Here is an 18,721-nt window from a genome sequence, read left to right as displayed (position 1 = left end):
CCCTCTCCCTTCATAATATTCTGGACCCAGTCCAAGACATCCTGCACCCTGGCACCTGGGAGGCAACACACCATGTGGGTATCTCTATCAGGCTCACAGAATCTCCTGTCTGTTCCCCTGACTATGGAATCCCCTATGACTACTGCATTCCTCTTCTCCCTCCTACACAACAGCACCAGGCTCAGTGCCAGAGATCCGGTCACCGTGACCATCCCCTGTCAGGTCATCCAGCTCAACAGCATCCGAAACGATATACTTGTTGCTGAGGGGGACAGACACAGGGTGCTCTCCACTATCTGGGCATTTCCTTTCCCTCTCCTGACAGTCACCCAGTTTTCTGACCCCTGTAGCTTAGGGATGACTACCTCCCTGTAGCTCCTGTCTATCACCTCTTCACTTTCCCTAATGAGCAGCAGGTCATTAAGCTGCAGCTCCAGATCCCTAACATGGTCTCTGAGGAGCTGCATCTCAGTGCACCTGGTGTAGATGTGGCCATCAGGGAGGCTGGAAATCTCCCAAGATTCCCACATCTGACACCCTGAACAAAGCACTAACCCTGTAGACATGCTACTTAATTCTACAGGAATAAAACAAGGAAAAATAAGTTACCTCACCAAACACACGAACTTTTTAAACCGTTAGCTGTGTGAGCCCTGCTGTTCCTCCGTCTGTCCGGGCCGATCCGCCACGGGGAAAAAGACCTACTTCTAAGTTAATCAGATTAATTTAAAGGAGCTGACCGGCCTTTCTTGACTTGGGAGCAAGTTCGTTCTCAGCCTCCTAAACCAAAGCCTTCCTACTCTGTCTCCCACTACTTCGTCGCCCGCTCGGTTAATCTGCTCGCTTTTTAAACTCTCCCGCTGTCTCACAGGCTGACCTTCACGCGCTTGCGCAGAGTCGTGCCCGTTCAAACTGCCGAAGAAATGACCTTGTGTGTGTTGATGCTTCAGGCTGTGACCCTCTTCAGGATTGGTAAGGAAGTGGGGAGAGGCCAGAATAGGAAGATGGAAGGAGGGGAAGGAGAAAGGAGGGAGCACCAAAGGGTCTGTTTCTGTACTGTATAACTCTTTTATTCTATGAAGAGAATTGGTCAGTTTCTTAATAGAAGATGAAGAATAGAAATTCCCCACCGTCAAAAGCAGCCATTCACTAGATCAGGACATGATTCACTATTAAAGTACACAGTTTCAGATGCAATCATGTTTTAAAGTGTTGTGTCTTCTTCCTTTTCCATAACGATCTCCACCTTCTTGCTAAATCTATCATTGAGAAGTCTTATATATTCAGAAAAGCCACTGCTACGAGCTGCATAAGGTTGAACCAATATGTAGAATTAATTCAGTAAATTAAGTCATTTAAAGAAATAATAACTAAAGAGTAACATCAATAAAAGAACCACATTGCTTTTCTCCTAATTATAGGCTGTGAATCTTCTATTTAAAAGTGCAAGTGAGAATTCTGCTGGTGCGGAGTTTATATAAACTGCATTCTATAAACCAGGGGTGTCAAACTACTGGCCCACGGGATGATTTAGGGGAAAAAAAAGTATATTCCGACCATTTCAGTACAGCAGCCGTACAATAAGCGGCAGTAAGCGCTGTGCAGAAGCACCAACCACCCTGCACTGAAGACCACTCGGGCCCCACTTACGTAGTCAGACACAGTACAGACACACAGAGTACTCGGGTCAGTAACACCTGTAGCAAGGCTGAGACTGTTTGCTGCTGTGGTTCAAAATGCCTTCCAAGAAAAGAAATGTTGACATCGAAGGTCGGATATTCAATGATAATTGGAAAGATTGTTTTTTCTTCTGTGAGGTCAACGGCAAACCTGTGTGTCTGATATGCTCGCAACAAGTGGCTGTGGCAAAAGAGTTCAATATCAAACAACACTATGAGACATCACACGGAGAAAAATATGACAAATACACAGGACGACTCAGAACGCAAAAGGTAAACGAACTTGAAGCAGCTCTGCAAAAACAGCAATCAGCGTTCACCAAAAGTCGAGAGACTCATGACGGGGCTGTCAAGGCCGGCTATATTATTGCCAGCAAAATAGCTGCTGCGTCAAAGCCATACTCGGCGGGGGGGGAGTTCATCAAAGCATTCATGCCGATGGCGGCTGAGCTGTTGTGCCCTGAGAAGAGACAGGCTTTTGGTAATATCAGGTTGTCAAGAAATATTGTGGCAGAGAGAATCAGGGACTTTGCAGGAGATTTGAACAGTCAACTAAAAGACAAAGTGAAGTCATTTATTGCCTTCTCTATTGCAATTGATGAGAGCACCGACGTGACTGATAACCATATAACAATCACAGCACGGAAACAGGCCATCTCGGCCCTCCTAGTCCGTGCCGAACTCTTAATCTCACCTAGTCCCACCTACCCGCACTCAGCCCATAACCCTCCACTCCTTTCCTGTTCATATACCTATCCAATTTTACCTTAAATGACACAACTGAACTGGCCTCTACTACTTCTACAGGAAGCTCATTCCACACAGCTATCACTCTCTGAGTAAAGAAATACCCTCTCGTGTTTCCCTTAAACTTCTGCCCCCAACTCTCAAATCATGTCCTCTCGTTTGAATCTCCCCTACTCTCAATGGAAACAGCCTATTCACGTCAACTCTATCTATCCCTCTCAAAATTTTAAATGCCTCGATCAAATCCCCCCTCAACCTTCTACGCTCCAATGAATAGAGACCTAACTTGTTCAACCTTTCTCTGTAACTTAATTGCTGAAACCCAGGTAACATCCTAGTAAATCGTCTCTGCACTCTCTCTAATTTATTGATATCTTTCCTATAATTCGGTGACCAGAACTGTACACAATATTCCAAACTTGGCCTTACCAATGCCTTGTACAATTTTAACATTACATTCCAACTTCTGTACTCAATGCTTTGATTTATAAAGGCCAGCATTCCAAAAGCCTTCTTCACCACCCTATCTACATGAGACTCCACCTTCAGGGAACTATGCACTGTTATTCCTAGATCTCTCTGTTCCACTGCATTCCTCAATGCCCTACCATTTACCCTGTATGTTCTATTTGGATTATTCCTGCCAAAATGTAGAACCTCACACTTCTCAGCATTAAACTCCATCTGCCAACGTTCAGCCCATTCTTCTAACCGGCATAAATCTCCCTGCAAGCTTTGAAAACCCACCTCATTATCCACAACACCTCCTACCTTAGTATCATCGGCATACTTACTAATCCAATTTACCACCCCATCATCCAGATCATTTATGTATATTACAAACAACATTGGGCCCAAAACAGATCCCTGAGGCACCCCGCTAGTCACCGGCCTCCATCCCGATAAACAATTATCCACCACTACTCTCTGGCATCTCCCATCTAGCCACTGTTGAATCCATTTTATTACTCCAGCATTAATACCTAACGACTGAACCTTCTTAACTAACCTTCCATGTGGAACTTTGTCAAAGGCTTTGCTGAAGTCCATATAGACTACATCCACTGCCTTACCCTCGTCAACGTTCCTCGTAACTTCTTCAAAAAATTCAATAAGGTTTGTCAAACAGTCATGTAACTGATGTAGCTCAGTTGGGAATATTTATTCATGGTGTCTTTAACCGTCACCGAGGAGTTTGTGGAGATGGTGTCCATGACAAACACCACAACGGCGAACGACATTTTCTCCGGCCTCGTTGAGGCCTTGGATGGAGTGGGGGTTGACTAGTCACGCTGTCAGCATGGCAACAGATGGTGCACCATCCATGGTCGGGAAAAAGGCAGTAGTTGTTGCGAAACTCAGAGAGAAAGTTCAGACAGAGAATCCAGAGCAGGAATTCTGGAATTTTCATTGTATTATACACCAAGAGGTGTTATGTAGCAGAAGTCTGAAAATGGACAATGTCATGGATGTAGTAATCAAAATAGTTAATTTTATTAGAGCTAAGGAACTCAACCACCAGCAATTTGACACTCTTTTGTCCGAAAGTAACATTGGGCACGGCCCACCCTGCCACACTGAAGTCCGCTGGTTAAGCAGAGGGTTTGTGCGCAAACGTTTTTTAAATTACGTGCGGAAATTGGACTATCCATGATTGAGAAAGGGAAGCCAGTGGCAGAGATGGATGACCCAGACTGGCTTCATGATTTAGCATTTTTGGTGAATATAACAGAACAGTTAAGTGTGCTTAATGTTAACATGCAAGGCTGCAACAAACTCATTATGGAATACTACGACAACATTCGTACCTTTCAAATTAAATTAGGCCTGTGGGAGATGCAACTATCCCAGAGCAACCCTGCTCATTTCCCCTCTTTGCAGTCTGTGTGTGTCGCTCATGGGAATAATGACAACATGGACAGGTACAAGGACAAAATATCACGGCTGAAAAGTGAGTTTCAGAATCGTTTCCAAGTCTTCACTCAGCTCAAGAAGGAATTCTCACTATTTTGTCCGCCGTTTGCCGTCACCGCAGCATCAGATGTGCTGGAGGAACTCCAAATGGAACTAATTGAAAGTCAGTGTAACTCGGCTTTGAAATATAAATTTGAGACTGTGGGTCTGGACTCATGCTATCAATACCTGGGACCGATGTACCCCAAGATGACAAACTTTGCCTCAAAGATCTTTTGCATGTTCAGGACAACATATCTCTGTGAGCAGGCGTTCTCCATAATGAACATTAACATCCAAACTGTGCTCGCAGCTGACACACAGACATCTAAATGACATTATGAAAATCATGACTGCCCAGAAAATGGTCCCTGATGTTGACAGGCTGGTTAAAACCAACAGATGTCAGGTGTCTGGAAGCAGCAGGTGTAACATGAGTGACACTGTTCGAAGCACTGCAAAATGCATTATGAAATATTGAGTGTCATAATATTGTAATTCATTCATTCCCTGACTATTCTATTATTGTAAATGTGATCATTTCAATAAAAATTAGAGGCTGACTGTGTTCATTGAGTTTGATTGCTGGAAGCAAGCTATTAAAATTAGGTGCAGTTGTGCAGCCTACATTTACAATTTGTTTCATTAGGTCTACATTTGTGTCTGCTAATGTGCGATTTCAAACGGTTTATTAATGGGAAGGGTGTGGCTCCCAAAACAATCTTAGCCAAAATAACATCGTTTTCTCTGTCTCTCATCACAACTTACTTATAGCCTACGACTGAAAGTTAATACCAATGGTAAAAATAACGCTTGCTCGGCAATCTTCTTCATAAGAAATGGAATTTGTAAAGAGAAACACTTTGTAGTTATAGCAGAGACCGAGACACATGAGAGCAGGCTGAAAAAACGGAGGCAACGAGAGCTGTGGGAGCACATGTGCGTGCACAACTGACCCAGACTACATGAAGTCGCATTTTGCCCAATCCAGCCTGTGACCTAAAATGAGTTTGACACCCCTGCTATAAACGGTAAAGCTACAGGGTCTGTGTTCAATCATCCAATCTTCCTTCAATCAGAGTAAATTAATGGAACAATTAATGAGGTCAAATTCCGTTTTCAAGGAAATTGGCTTATTTTATGCAAAGCCATTTCATCATTTAGTTGAAAGTGAAGGATTCAATCAGTGCCTCAACTTGTACCACCATCACCCCAGTCAGAAAGTTGTTGGTTAAAGTTGCAGCAAGTTATACCGAGACGTCGGTGGCAATAAGGATGTGCTGTTAAATTAAGATCCTAGTTTGCAGTTCAGCTGGATTTTAAACATTCCCAACACATTTCAAAACACAGCTCTCAGTGCTCGAGACAACGTTCTTCCACTGAAATATTCTCATAAAAGCATAAGTTCCATTGTCTTATAGAATTTCAAATGTTAGTGAAAAGCACACAGTTAAAGGAAGAGCACTTAACAGTACTGAAATACAGCAGGGTCTTAGGGTCCAAACCATTAGCTCCTGGAACTGGCCACACAAGTAGACAGGGTGGTAAAGAAGGCAAAGTCAAGTATAAAGTAAATTTATCATCAAAGTAGGTATGCATCACCATACACAACCCTGAGATTCATTTTCGTATAGGTATTCACAGGAAAGCAAAGAAATACAATAGATTCGAAGAAAATTTATGTACAAACAAAGACAGTCAAACAACCAACGTGCAAAGGACAACATGCACAAAGATAGATGGGTAGATGGATAGATAGATAATACTGAGTTGTCGAGTCCCTTAGCTGTGCCTTTATCAGTCAGGGTGTTGAGTATAAGAGTCAGCGAGTCATGTTGTAGCCAGATTAAAGGCTGATGAGAGCACACTCATCAATTGTGTACAATTCTTCCCATCCTATTACAGGAAGGATGTGAAGTCTACGGGAAAGGTATGAAAAAATTTACCGGGATGGGATGCCTGAATTAGGGGTTGGACAAACATGGAAACAAGAGAGAATCTGCAGATGCTGTTAATTCAAGCAACACACATGAAAATGCTGAAGGAACTCAGCAGGCCAGGCAATGTCTATGGAAAAGAGTATAGTTGATGTTTCGGGCTGAGACCCTTCGGCAGGACAAACTTGGGTTGTTTTCTCTGGAGCATCAGAGGCTGAGGAACCTGATGGAAGTTTATAAAATTATGCAAGACACAGACACGTAGAGAGTAGCAGCCAGGGTCTTTCTTCCCTGGGTAGAAATGTAAAAAACTAGAGGACATTGCTTCAAGGTGCAAGAGGACAGGTTTAAAGGAGATGTAGGGGCAAGTTTTATTTCACACAGACAGTGGTTGGTGCTCAGAGTGGGTTTCCAGGTTCTAGATTCAAGATTGTTTAATGTCATTTCCATACATTAGTGTAAAGGAGAACAAAAAAAATTGTTACTCCTGATCCAATGTAGCACAAAATATAATAAAAATAACATAATAATAAAAAAACACAATAAATACAGTGCTGTGCAAAAGCCTTAGACAGATGTATATACATATATCTAGGGTGCTTAAGACTTTTGCACAGTACTGTATTTGTCAGGTTTGTAAATCTGGAGAGAGCAAACGTTTGTTGGGAATGGTGGGGGTGGAGTGCCACAGGAGGGGTGTGGAACAGGAGGCAGAGAAGGAGTGCCAGGGTGGGGTTTGGTAGAGCGGGTACAGACACACCCAGCCCTGAGACACCAGACAAAGTCATTTAATTCCAAACAATTAGTTTATTGATCATTACAGAACATCTCTCTGATGCTCTCTGCTCCTTCAGGTTTATCAACACTCACACATGTCATGATTTTTTTGTGGCAGCAGTACAGTGCAATACAGAAAATTACTACAGTACTGTGCAAAAGTCTTAAGCACCCTAGCTACTGTATATATAAATGCCTAAGATTCTTTCACAGAATAAACATAAATACAGTGCATAAGATGGCTTATATACATATATCAATTGTATGTCCATAAAGTGACACTAGGCACAGGAGTGTCTGTACATGAGGTGACCCTGACAGGAAATGATAAAGTAGTGGTGGTTGGGGGTGTGGAGAACTGGTTTAGTGGGTGGAGGTGTTGATCGGCCTTACTGCTTGTGGAAAGTACTGCAACTGTTTTTGAGTCTGGTGTTCCTGGCATGGATGCAACATAGCTTCCTCCCTGATGGGAGAGGGACAAACAGTCCATGGGCAGGGTGGATGGGATCGTTCATGATGTTACTGGCACATTTCCAGCACTTTTCTCTATATGTGTGAGAGGTAGTGGAAGCAGCTACGATACTAATGCTTTAGACTGATACGTGAATATGCTGGAAATGGGAGGGATATGGGTCATGTGCAGGCCGAAGAGGTTTAGTTTAATTCAGCATCGTGTTTGGGAGAGACATTCTGAATTGAAAGGATTGTTCCTATGCTGGGCTGGTCTATGAATTTTGTGTGCAAGTTGATTACTAAGTTTGCCCACCCAGCCGTAATTTATGATATGGGAGATATTTTCGGTCAGATGGCAAATCAGGGAGCTGACGCATACAATATGTTGAAGGGACTCAGCAGGTCAGGCAGCAGCTATGGAAATGAACAAACAGTCACCATTTTGGCTCAAGAACCTTCTTCATGACTGAAAAGGAAGGGAGAAGATGCCAGAATAAAAAGGTGGGGAGAGGGGAATGAGGATAGTTAGAAGGTACTAGGTGAATCCGGGTGGTTAGGAAAGGTAAAGGGTTGGAGAGGAAGGTATCTGATAGGAGACGGGAGTGGACAATAGGAGAAAAGGAAGAGGAAGGGGACCCAGGTATAATACACAGGTGAGAAGAGGTAAGAGGCCAGAGTGGAAGAGTAAAAGAGGGGAGGGGGATGGGATTATTTTCAATGTAATAGGCAGCTAATGTAATTCACCATTTCAAGGTGAAGGTGAAAATTAATCAATGAAAGGGTGTAGAACCTAGAACAGGATCAGAAAGAGCAAACAGGCTACTGTTGACTTGCTAAAAAATGCATAAGATTCAGATTCTGATTTATTTATCACATGTACTTTGAAACATACAGTGAAATGTGTCATTTGCATTCACAGCCAACACACCCAAGTCTGTGCTGGGCCAGAACAGGATCCGCGCCAACATTCCACGTACATTATGCTCAGCAGAACAACACAGACCACAACAAACTCCATTCCCCCCTCCCAGCCACACCAATACACACAACAAACTCCATTCCCCCCTCCCAGCCACACCAATACACACAACAAACTCCATTCCCCCCTCCCAGCCACACCAATACACACAACAAACTCCATTCCCCCTCCCAGCCACACCAATACACACAACAAACTCCATTCCCCCTCCCAGCCACACCAATACACACAACAAACTCCATTCCCCCCTCCCAGCCACACCAATACACACAACAAACTCCATTCCCCCTCCCAGCCACACCAATACACACAACAAACTCCATCCCCCCTCCCAGCCACACCAATACACACAACAAACTCCATTCCCCCTCCCAGCCACACCAATACACACAACAAACTCCATTCCCCCTCCCAGCCACACCAATACACACAACAAACTCCATTCCCCCTCCCAGCCACACCAATACACACAACAAACTCCATCCCCCCTCCCAGCCACACCAATACACACAACAAACTCCATCCCCCCTCCCAGCCACACCAATACACACAACAAACTCCATTCCCCCTCCCAGCCACACCAATACACACAACAAACTCCATTCCCCCCTCCCAGCCACACCAATACACACAACAAACTCCATTCCCCCCTCCCAGCCACACCGGAGGGACAGATACTGTTGAGGAAGCAGGGAGAATGCAGAAAGGAATTTTTTTTAAGTTGTTTTTATAAATAGCCAAGGTTTGTAATTGTGGGCCAAGCAATAGTATGTAAGCTTTAGATGATTCTGATTTATTTATCACATGTACGCACAATGAAATATGCAATTTGCATTAACAATCAACACATCCAAGGATGTGCTGGGAGCAGCCCGCAAGTGTTGTCACATATTACCACACAAGCATAGCATGCCCATCACTTTCAACAGAACAATTCAAATGTAAGGGGTTTCTTCTCTATGTTACTACATATGTTAATCAAAATGGCTTCTTTGTTTTGTTAAAAGTGAGAATGCTTCTTTGTTATGGTAACTGGTGAGAGAGTGCTTTCTCTCAAAGCTTGTTTGGGTTATAATTACTGATAATGAGAATTGTATTCACTTGTTGACCAATTGGGACAGATGTTATTCTTTCTTGTGGGTCTGTAAGCTAGTGTTGCGCGAACTTTTGGGGAGTTGGAGGGGGAGATCGCGAGGACAGGAGGACATGCTGGATGTGCTCTGGTTGTCCACCAAGGTTGGTCCCAGGCGGCAGGTTGAGGAAGTTGGAGAAGATCAAATAGTGGACCGAAGACTTCGATAGTTGAGCTCCAATGGTTGTGCACAAATTGACTGAACTCTGATAAGTTTTGGCACCTTTTCTTTCTTTTCTTTCATATATATTGTATCGCTATTAATTACCTAGTTCTAGTAAGATTTATAAAGTGTAATTTGTAAAATGTACATTGTGTGCTGGCTGATGATTGATGTTTGAGGCCGTATCAGGTGGCATTGCACAGCAACCGACACAACCGTGAGACAAGGTTGGGCGGGGAACGGGGTCTCCCCTAGATACATACGAGCTGATATAGCTGAGCGTTACACAAGCAACAACAACAACAGAACAAAACAAGACAACAGCAAAACAAACCCCTTTCCCACCCAACCCCACTCACCCACACAGACGGCAACGGAAGCCCAGGACAGGCTGCCTCCAGACCTCCAGTCCTTGGCCCCGGAATCTCAGATTCACAGACACTGGCCGTCCAACCTCCAGTCCCTGGCCTGGAGTCGCAGACTTGACCTTTGGGCCTCTACCAGTCCCTGGCCTGGAGTCGCAGACTTGACCTTTGGGCCTCTACCTCTGGGATTGCCAAGTTTGGTGTTTGGCTTTTCGGGCTTTCTACTGCTGGAGTTACTGAGCTCTCAGCTTCAACCTTTGGTTTTGTCCTCTGGGAATCGACTCCAGGACTCACTGCTTAGTGGTTTGACCTTCAAGCCTCAACCCCTTGACTCACCAATCACAGGTTAGAATAGGTACACAACACTGGAAGAACTCAGCAGGTCAGGCAGCATCTGTGAGAAAAGAGCAGTCAACGTTTCGGGCCGAGACCCTTTATCAAAAAGGTTAGGATAGGCTAGGAATTGGAGGATGGTTGAGAAGGATCAATGGTGAAGAGTAAGGCAAGCGTTTGGAGGGGGAGTAAGATGAGCAGTGCTTCGGAATGTGACCAGGATTCCACTGATCTGCTCTCTCTAATTATTATTTTCCTTTTCAGTTAAAAATGGCCACAAATCACTATGGTTTCCAAAACAGGTGACTGTGAAAATGACTACTTCCTAGAGCTGTCTGTGCACTAAGCAGTTAATCTTGCCTAATGCAGCATGCAATCACTCAGTGGGTAGAAACCTTCAAAATTATTTCATTTCCACAAAATATCATCTGACAGTTGTGAGGACTGTTGGAATTTTGTTGGTTCATCATGATGCTCTACCTGTACTGAGGCTGGAACAAGAGACTTTTCTTTGGAGCTTGAACTTACATTTAGTCCACACTATTGACGAAGCAATAAGTTCAGAATGAAATACTGGTGAATAATTCAGGGCTGCTAGTTGCTGCCAATATCCCTAATAGGGCTGTTTGCAAACATCAAATAGGCAGCCCCTCTTAAGAAGGGGGACATTTAAAATGAAATACATTTATGGATACATAATGAAAAATGTATCAGTCACACCAGAATCAGATTTATTATCATTGACATATATTGTGAAATTTGTGCCCGGTCTCAGACCAAAATGTTGACTACATAGTTGAATTCCCCTACATAGACACTCCCTGACCAGCTGAGTTCCTCCAGCATTTTGTGTGTGTTGTTCTGGATTTCCAGCATCTGCAAAACCTCTTGTGTTTATATTGTGAAATTTGTGGAAGAAATATAAAAAATATAAATTAAAATATGAAATATATAAAATAAATAAGTAGTGCAAAATATGAGCAAAAGTGAGGTAGTGTTAATGAGTTCATGGTTCATTCAGAAATCTGATGGTGAAGGACAAGAAGCTATTCCTAAGATGTTGAGTGTGTCTTTAGGATCCTGTACCTCTTCCATGATGGTAATAACATCCTGGATGGCAAGGGACAATTTACATTCCTTCACCAGCCAGTAGCAGTTATTTATTTGTATAATTTTATTGAACAATACTGAATGGAGTAGGCCCTTCAAGCCACACTGCCCCAATTAACCCTAATCTAATCACAGACAATTTGTAATGACTAATGAACCTACCCGGTACATCTTTGGATTGTGGAAGGAAACCGGAGCATGCGGGTAAAACCCTAGCATTCCATAGGGAGGATGTACAGAATAGCAGCAGAATTGGACTCCAATCTCCGGTACGCTCTGAGCTGTGGGGGTGTCACACTAACGGGTACGCGACCGTGGCGCACAATCACGGATGTTGTTTCCAATTTAAATGAAAATTGATGTGCGTAGCATCACAGATCACTGGATCGGTGAAGCTACCTCCCTCATGTGCCGTAATGGAATGCTGTGCTTCACCCTTTTCCCTTCTGACCTGATGCATCAATTCCAATCAACGTGGCATCCACCCTAAAATATTGCAGTTGCATAAGCAGTAACAGTAGCTGAATTGCATTCAATTACCATATTTTCCTATGATTAATTTGGCTCATTTGGTCTTAATTGGTTTCCACAGAATGTAATTCAGGAAATAGCCTCAGGCTAGACCATATGACTTGCAAAGGAATTCTTGGCTGCTTCATAACGATAGTGTCAAACCAGGTAGTTAATTTTGCACATAGATTTTAACCTCTACAATTTCAGGCAGAAGAAATTCAGTAAGCAGACATGTAATGAATCTAAATGCTAACAGGAGACATAGTCCTTCATTTCAGCTTGACTGTGCCTCTTGAAATAAATATTCCTTGCTTAAATGTCTTCAAATTCCTTGCGGCATGATAGCACAACACTTTACAGTACAGGTGATCCAAGTTCAATTCCTGCTGCTGCCTCTTTGGAGTTTATACATTCTTCCCGTGACCTTCGGGTGCTCCAGTTTCCTCCCACTGTCCAAAGACATATCAGTTGGTAGGTTAATTGATCACTGTAAATTGTCCCATGATTAGGGTAGGATTAAATCATGCTGAGCGGCATGGCTCAAAGAGTCTGAAGGACCTATTCTGTGCTCTGTATCTCAATAAATAAATATATTTAATCACTGAACATCAGAAGCACAAAATTCAGTCATCAAAATTGAGCACATCTACAAGGAGCACTGCTAAAAACAAGCAGCATCCATCATCAAAGACCCCTACCATCCAGGCCATTCTTTCTTCCCACTGCTGCCATCAGGAAGGAGCCTTAGATCCTACACCATCAGGTTCAGGAACAGTTATTACCCCTCAACCATCAGACTCCTGAACTAGCATGGATAACTTCGCTCACCACAACACTGAACTGATTAACAGTACTTATGGACTCACTTTCAAGAACTCAACAACTAATGATCTGAGTATTATTTGTTTGTTTGTTTATTTATTTATTACAACTGTTTAGTTTTATCGTATTTACATGTTTGTTTGTTTGCACAATTGTTGTTTGTCCATCTTTGTGTGCAGTTTTTCAGTGATTCTATTGTGTTTCTTTGTTCTACTGTAACTGCCTGCAGGAAAATGAATCTCCGGGTAGTACATGGTGACATATATGCATTTTGATAATAAGTATATTTTGAAAATTGTGGCTGCAAATACCAAGTCTGTTATCATGGGATGTGTTCTGTTCTTATTTATATTAGGAGCCTTAATCAAAGCACCGGGAAGGTTGAGTTCATCGTTAGCAACTGCCTGAACTGAACAAAGACAGTTCAAGGAGGTTTCCGTCCTCCTATATTCCAAAGATGTATGCATTACAGTTCAAAATTTTGGGCATGCTCTGTTGTGCTGGAAGCTTGGCCCCAGCACGATCCTTCTTGATTTGTTTTGATATATTTCACTGTATGTTTCAATGTGCTCGTGACCAATAAAGCTAATCTTACCTTGAGACACAAGACACTGCAGATATTGGAATCTGGAGCGACACAGAGTCACAATGGCCCAAGAGTGTCTATGGAGGATCTAGAATTGGAATTAGCATTGGCTTAGGAATGTCATATGTATTGAGATACAGTGTAAACCTTGTCTTACATACTGTTCATGCAGATTAATTCATTACACAGTGCATGGAGGTAGAACGAGCTAAAACAATAACAATGCAGAATGAAGTGTCACAGCTACAGAGAAAGTGTAAAGCAGCTAAAGTTGCAAGCTCATAATAACATTCAGTACTGTCTTAGACACGTGCAAAAATCTGTAAAGTGAAGATACTTCCAAAAATAATGGAATGAAAAATTCAAAGTACGAAGTTCAAAGTTCAAAGTAAATTTTATTATCAGCACGTACAACCCTCAGATGCTTTTTCCTGTAGGCATACTGAATAAATCTATAGAACAGTAACTATAAACAGGATCAAAGAACAACCAACTGTGCAAATGCAAATATAAGTAAATAGCAATAAGTAGTGAGAGCATGAAATATCAAGATAAAGAGTCATTAAAGTAGCTTGGATACATCTCAATAGATGAGTGTAGCTATCTCCTTTTGTTCAAGAGCCTGATGGTTGAGGGGTAGTAACTGTTCTTGAACCTGGTGGTGTGAGTCCTGAGGCACTTGTACCTTCTACCTGATGGCAGCAGCGAGAAAAGAGTTTGGCCTGGATGGTGAGGGTCTTTGATGATGGATACTGCTTTCCTACGACAATATTTCTTATAGTTGTGTTCAATGGTTGGGAGGGCTTTACCCGTGATTTACTGGGCAGGATCCACTACCTTTTGTAGGATTTTCCTCTCAAAGGTAATGGTGTTCCCGTACCAGGCCATAATGCAACCAATCAGTACACTTACAACTACACATCTATAGAATGTTAGGGTCTTTCATGTCATGCTGAATCTCCACAAACTTCTCAGGAAATAGTTTCTAAATACTGAAGACATTTCTATAAAGAGCATGTCATGGTCCAGTCCGTGAAATCCACATTCCGGTTCACGGTCCAGTCCATATTCCTTATTCCGGGTTTTCTGGGTTTCCCCAGTTTCTGTTGAGGCAGCTGATTCTCGTTTGGTCTGGCTTCATAAATAGCTTCAAGATTCAGCCTCTGGCTGCTGGATTGTTCCTGTCTGTATCTCTTCCCTTCACCTTGTCCTGCCTCTGCCTGGAGCCTTGCCCTGTTTGAAACTGTCTGTCTGTGTCCATGCTGTTTTGCCGCTACCTAGCATTGGGAACTGCCTTGATGTGTCTGTGCCTTTGCTAGGTAGGTCTAGCTGTTTTGCTGCTACATAGCATTGGGAACTGTCTTGTTGTGTCCATGCCTTTGTTAGGTAGGTCTGGCTGTTTTGCTGCTACCTAGCATTGGGAACTATCTTGTCGTGTTCAGTGTTCTGTGTAATGAGTCCTGGCCCTACGTCCTGTACCCATGGAGGGGTCCTGGCTTGGTGTTCCATGTTCCTGTTCTCCCTTGACCCAGGCTCTGTGTTCTGTGTTCCTGTTCTCCTTTGACCAAGGTTCTGTGTTCTTGTCTTGTTGATATGCCTCACCCAGCCCAGTGCTGGGATTCCCTCATCCTGTGCTGGGGTTCCCTTGTCCTGTTCAGGAGTCTCACATCCTGTCCTGTAGCCACGTCATGTCCATGCTGGGTTCTGGAGTCCAAGCCCGAGTCAAGACCCAGGTTCTGGGTCCTTGTCCAGTCTCTGGCTCGGAGTCCAAGCCCAGGCTCCTAATTCCCAGTTCCATGTCCTGGTTGCGCTGTCCTTGTCAAGTCCTAGCCCAGGCCCGGGATCCTTGTCTTGTCTGGGGCCCATGTCATGTCCAGCATCCTTTTCCTCATTTCCCTTGCTTCCTTCTCATGCCTAGTCCTGTTCCTGGTAGTTTAGTGTCTGTGTCTTGCATATGGGTCCACTCCCAATGCCCACCTTATGACAGCAGTAAAGAGTAACAAAATAAATCAAATCAATATTTGGTGTGACCATCATTTGCCTTTAAAACTGCATCAGTTCTCTTTGGTACACTGTCATGTAGTTTTATAAGAAAATTGGCTGATAAATTGTTCCAAGCATCTTGGAGAACTTGCCACAGTTCTTTAGTAGACATTGGCCATCTTGCTTGCTACTGTCTCTCCAATTAATCCCAGACTGCCCCAATGATTTGAGATCAGGGATCTCAGGCGGCCATACAGTCTGAAACCATATGAAAAGTCTAGAGTGTCTAAGACTTTTGCACAGTATTGTAGATTGTGAAGTCATGTGTCTATCTTTCTGTATCAGGGAACTACAGTCTTATGACAATGGGATAGAAGTTGCCCTTCAACCTGGCGGTACTGCATTCAGGCTTTTCTATGTTCTTCTCAATGAAAGAAGGGAATCTCACAAAATGCTGGAGGAATTCAGCAGGTCAGGCAGGCAGCATCTATGGAAAAGAGTCAACATTTTGGGCTGAGACCTTTCATCAAGTCCTCAAAAAACTGATTTTTGAGGTATCTGATCAGCAGCAATAAAGTTTCCAGTAACAGATTATAGTTATTCAGACTCAATGAATAATGCACAGTAGATCTTGTTTGGATTATATAAATGTGATGTCCAGCCTTTTAAATTTAGGAACATAGAAACATAGAAAACCTACAGCACAATACAGGCCCTTCATCCCACAAAGCTGTGCCGAACATGTCCTTACTTTAGAAATCACCTATGGTTACCAATAGAACTCTATTCTTCCAAGCTCCATGTACCTGTACAGGAGTCTGTTTATATAAAAAAAAAACAACAACCCTATTGTATCCGCCTCCATCACCATCGCTGGCAGTCCATTCCATGCACTCACCACTCTCTACATAAAAAAAAATTGCCCCTGTAATTTCCTTTGTACCTACTTCCAAGCACCTTAAAACTGTGCTCTCTAGTGCTAGCCATTTCAGCCCTGGGAAAAAGCCACTGACTATACACATGATCAATGATAGAGGTCTTGTATACTCTATCAGTGCGTGGCCAAGTGGTTAAGGCGTTTGTCTAGTAATCTGAAGGTTGCTAGTTCGAGCCTTGGCTGGGGCTTGCGTGTGTGGCCTCGAGCAAGGCACTAAACCACACATTGCTCTGCGACGACACTGGCATATGGGTCCTAATGCCCTCCCTTTGGACAACATTGGTGGCATGGAGAGGGGAGACTTGCAGCTTAGGCAACTGCCAGTCTTCCATTTTAATAAAAAACCTTGTCCAGAAACTTTCCAAGGTGCAAATCCATGGTCTATCGAGACTAACGGAGGCCTACACTACACTCACATGCCTCTATTAGGTCACCTCTCATCCTCCATCACTCCAAGGAGAAAAGGCCGAGTTCACTCAACCTATTCTCATAAGGCATGCTCCTCAATCCAGGCAACATCCTTGTAAATCTCCTCTGCACCCTTTCTACGGTTTCCACATCCTTCCTGTAGTGAGGTGACCAGAACTGAGCACATTACTCCCAGTGGGGTCTGACAAGGGTCCTATATAGCTGCAACATTACCTCTCGGCTCTTAAACTCAATTCCACGATTGATTAAGGCCAATACACCGTACGCCTTCTTAACCATAGAATCAACCTGCGTAGCAGCTTTGTCCTATGGAATCGGACCCCAAGATCCCTCTGATCCTCCACACTGTCAAGAATCTTATCAGTAATACTATATTCTGCCATCATATTTGACCTACAAAATGAACTACCTCACACTTACCTGGGTTGAATGTAATTTAATTTATTTTACTTTATTTAGGGATGCAGTGACGAACAGGCCTTGCTGACTCACAGCCTCAGTACCTAGCAAACTACTTATTTAACCCTAGCTTAATCACAGGACAATTTACAATGTGCAATTAACCTACTAACCAGTATGTCTCTGAAATTGGGGAGAAAACCTGAACACCATGTGGTTCAAGAGAACGCAGAAATTCTTTATGGGTGCCACCGGAAGTAAACTCTGATCTCCAGAACATCCTGAGCTGTGAGAGTCATGCTAACCGCTTTCCTACCATGCTGCCACAGTTAATTGAAATTAATTATGTGAATTGAGATTGGAGACTGACAGAAATTCTGTTTTATTGGAGTGTACAGACCTTCACAATCTTTCATTAATTTCTTTTTGAATTAAATGAGGGGACGACAGAATGGGGAATGTCTTGCTGACAGCATTAGCTCAGAGTGTAGCTACATCAGAATAGCATCAGAGTAGACCAGAGTTCAGAAGTTTAAACATTGTATAATTATAGTAATTTAGCTCAAACACTTCAATTCAAAAAATTCAATCAGCCATGAAAAATCAAATTATCATTTAAAAATACTCCAGCTTTATTTGGAAAACATTCATTACGATCTCAGCATACAATAGCACTTGTTCACAGTGTCATTTATGGTTCTCTCCACCAGGGTAACTGAACACTTCAGAATTGGGACTGAGAATGCTGCAGAGCAAGTTGTACATTTGATTGCACATTGGATCACTTCCCTCACTTTTCCACAGTGGTCTGGATGATCTGGCACTTAGAAATAATTTTTACAATCAGATGCGACTTCATTTTCTGATTGCAGGGAAGATGAAAAGATAGTTAACTGAGGAAGAGACGCTAAGAAATGTTACTCTCAGATAAAATAGGGTCAAACACAAGGCTGAAGTGTTGGCAACCATCAGGTGGGAAAGGATACACCAACTTACCTCTATAAAGTTCACCACCCCATATGTTAATTATATACACTTGTAGTATATAGAACATTACAGGCCTTTTAGTCCATGATGTTGTCCTAACCTACACTAAGATCAATCTAACCCTTCCCTCCAATATAAACCTCTATTTTTCTATCATTCATGTGCCTATCTAAGAGTCTTTTAAATGTCCCTAATCTATCTGCCTCTACCACCACCAAGCAGCACATTCCAGACATCCATCACTTTGTTCATAAGACCATAAGACAAAGGAACAGAACTAGGCCATTAAGCCCATCGAGTTTGATCCACCATTCCATCATGGCTCATCCTGGATCCTACTCAATCACAAACACCTGCCTTCTCGCTATATCTTTGATACCTTGATTAATCAGGAAACAATCAACTTCCACCTTAACTATGCACACGGACTTGGCTAC

At 42.9% G+C, this 18,721-nt stretch overlaps 1 long non-coding RNA gene across 1 annotated transcript in view; it reads left to right on the top strand.

Moving 5' to 3' along the window:
• The first annotated feature begins 916 nt into the window (after window positions 1–916).
• Window positions 917–18,721, top strand: part of LOC132385303 (uncharacterized) — a 44,532-nt gene continuing 26,727 nt past the window's right edge. The window contains exon 1 of the long non-coding RNA XR_009509144.1: window positions 917–972. This is a non-coding gene — a long non-coding RNA (uncharacterized LOC132385303). The remainder of the gene's footprint in view (window positions 973–18,721) is intronic.

Source organism: Hypanus sabinus, chromosome X2 (genome assembly GCF_030144855.1).
Source record: "Hypanus sabinus isolate sHypSab1 chromosome X2, sHypSab1.hap1, whole genome shotgun sequence".
Taxonomy (NCBI): Eukaryota; Metazoa; Chordata; class Chondrichthyes; order Myliobatiformes; family Dasyatidae; genus Hypanus; species Hypanus sabinus.
The sequence above is the reverse complement of the archived record's forward strand: the minus strand, read 5'-3'. Positions and strand labels throughout refer to the sequence as shown.